The sequence below is a fragment of the Phascolarctos cinereus genome, unplaced genomic scaffold, assembly GCF_003287225.1.
Source record: "Phascolarctos cinereus isolate Bilbo 61053 unplaced genomic scaffold, phaCin_HiC Scaffold_2;HRSCAF=192, whole genome shotgun sequence".
In the NCBI taxonomy this organism is placed as follows: domain Eukaryota; kingdom Metazoa; phylum Chordata; class Mammalia; order Diprotodontia; family Phascolarctidae; genus Phascolarctos; species Phascolarctos cinereus.
In genome coordinates, this window is record NW_027555625.1 from 225,173,161 (window position 1) to 225,176,282 (window position 3,122).

The window sequence follows — 3,122 nt, forward strand, 5'->3', positions numbered from 1 at the left end:
TTCATTACCTACCCCCTCCACTTACTCTGTGACCTAGTGACACTTGACTGCCTTGCTGCTCTTCAGAAAGACACTTCATCTCCCAAAGCCACTTTTTTACTGGCTGTCCACCGCGACTTAGACATTCCCCTCATCACTCTCTCCTGACTTCCCTGGATTCCTTCAAGTCTCCGCTAAAATTCCACCTTTAAAAAGCCTTTCCTGATCGCCCTTTAATTCTAGTGCTTTCTCTCCATTGATCATTTCCAGTTTAACTTGTATGTACAAGTTAACTTGGTTGTACATAGTTCTTTTCATGTTGTCTTTCCCATTAGATTCTGTGTGAGCTCCTTAAGAACGGGGACTGTCTTTGATCTCTCTTTGAATCCCTAGGGCTTAGCACAGTGCCTGGCACATAGTAGGTGCTTAATAAATGTTTCTTTAGGGGCAGCTAGGTGGTGCAGTGGATAGAGCACTGGCCCTGAAGTCAGAAGGATCTGAGTTCAGATCTGGCCTCAGACACTTGACACTTACTAATGTGTGACCCTGGGCAAGTCACTTAACCCTGATTGCCTCACTAAAAAAAAAAAAGAGGCTATTACACTCATCTTACCGAGGTAGGGTAGGACAGTGGATAGAGAGTTGACCTATAAGTCAGGAAGACCTGAATTCAAGTCCTACCTTTATCATATGGCTATATAACCTCGGCTATGAGACTATGGGCAAGTCCCTAACCTCAAAGTGTTAGGCAACTCCCTAAGGCTAGAAGTAAAAGAGAAGGTACAGACTTGCCTAGATAGAAGGTGTTTCCTCACTTGAGAGTTCCCTTTAATCAATGAAATTACAGGTCTAGGCCCTATTCATATCCTGTAACGGGGCAGACAGATGGTACAATGGATAGAGTGCTAGACTTGGTCAGGAAGATCTGAGTTCTAATTCAGCCTCAGACACGTTTTAGCTGTGTGACCCTGGGCAAATCACTTAACTTCTCAGTTTTCTGTCTGCAAAATTGGAATGATAATGAAATAGCACCTATCTCATAACATCAGAAGATCAAATAAGATAATGTATGTCAAGTGCTTTGTAAATCTTAAAGTGCTAGAGTCTAGGTGGAAGGCAATGGAACACTGAACCAGGTGCTGGCTATGTGAGTGGAGAGAAGAAGAGAGAGGGAAAAGACATTAAGGAAGAGAATCAACAAGACTTATCAACTGGTTGGGTATGGAAGATGAGGGAGAGTGAACAAGTGTGACTGAGAGTGGAAGACTAGGAGACTGGATCAACGGTGGTGCCCTCCATAGAAGCAGGCAAGTCCAGAAAAGGGGGGAGTTTTTTGGAGAAAGACAATGAGATCTGTTTTGGTCCCATCGAGTTTGAGATGCCTACTGGTCATCTGGTTGGAAACATCCAATAGGCAGTTGGTGTTGCAGGCCTGGGGCTCAGGAGCAAAGTTAGGTCTTCCCCAGGAGTTTCTAAGTCCATAAAGCAATAAGGGAGGGAGAGGAAGAGGGAAACCAACAGCTGCCTGGGACACACATATGGCAAGGATAAGGAGTGGGTTTAGAAGGAATTCCTTGTTATAGAAAAATTTTATTTGTATATTCTCTCTTCCTCTCCACTTCCCCCAATCCACCCTACTCATCCCAACCCTCCTGTTCCTTAAGGTGAGTCATCAGACCTTGGAACTGAGTGGATCCTCTGACTCTTTTGGCCCAGTCAAGGGTTCTGAAATTTCTAAGGCCCAGCCAGCTCTTCTGTGCTCTTCTCAGCCCCCCTTTTTTCCCCCTCTCCCACGGAGCCACAAGCCAGGGTTCAGAGAGAATGGGTTGGCCTGATTCTCACCTACACCTCATCCTCTGTTTGATAAGGGGACTTAATGTGTACTCTATTCATTCCTGGCCACTAGGAAGCATGCAATCCAGGGTTAGGGAGAAATAATGGATAGTTGGAATGGAATCATCCCGGGCAAGAGAGAGGGAGGAATGGATAAGGGTGGGAAGTACTAAGAGGAAGTTGTCACCTGCCCCTAGTTTCTGCTGATGGGTGGGTAGGAGGTTCTAGGATCTTTCTCCCTTCTTCCCTTGTCCAAGTCACTGAAAAGACTAAATACTCTCCATGGATGAAGGCATGATGATGGTGATATGGTGATAGGTAGGGGCTGGTAACTGGACTGTTGTTTAGTCATTTCAGTCCTGTCTGACTCTTTGTGATCCCATCTGGTGTTTTCTTGGCAAAGATACACTTCAGGCTTACCATTTCCTTCTCCACCTCCTTTTACAGATGAGGAAACTGAGGCAAACAGGTTAAGTGACTTGCCCAGAGTCACACAGCTAATAAATGTCTGAGGCCGGATTTGAACTCAGGAAGATGAGTCTTCCTGACTGCAGGCCTGGCACTCTATCCACTGTACCACCTAGCTGCCCAGTAACTGGATTACAGGCTCAGAGATGTAGAAGGGACCCTAGAGGCCATCTAGTTTGACCTCCTGTTTTTACAGATCGGAAAAAATAATAACATTAAATTACTTGTCCAAGGTCATATAGGCTGCATGTTTAAGAGGCAGGTTTGAACCGAGGTCCTCAGATTGCAGAGCCAGGTACTTTTTCTACTGTGCTGAACTGCCTCCCTGGGAGAGAATGGAGTAGAAAAGGAGGGTAGAGAGGGGAGATGTAACAAGCAGATTTTCACTGAACAGTAGAAAGGAGTCAGAGATGGAGATATAGGATGGAGAGGAGAAAGGGGGGGAGGAGGGAAGAAGGAGAAAGAAGGGGAAGGAGGGAGGGGAAGAGAGACAGAGAGAGAAATGAGAAAGGGGGGGAAGAGGGGGAGAAAGAGGGAGAGAGGGGAGAAGAGAGAGAAGTGGGGGGAGAGAGAAAGAGAAAGGGGAGGGAGAGATAGAAAAAGAGAGAATTTCTTTTTTAGAACCTCTCTCTCTGCTCTCTTTGATGGGCAAGTAGCAGTGGATCAAGAAAGAACTTAGAGGAGAGGAGGGGAAGAAATGAAAAATCACTTTAACTAGAAATATTTGCACCTAGGATAACATAAAGCATACCTTCATATCACCTTTTAAAGCTAAAGCGTCTTGTCACCCTTTACTGGGAAAGCGGTAGACTACAGCCTTCCTTTTTTAACTGAAATCCTTG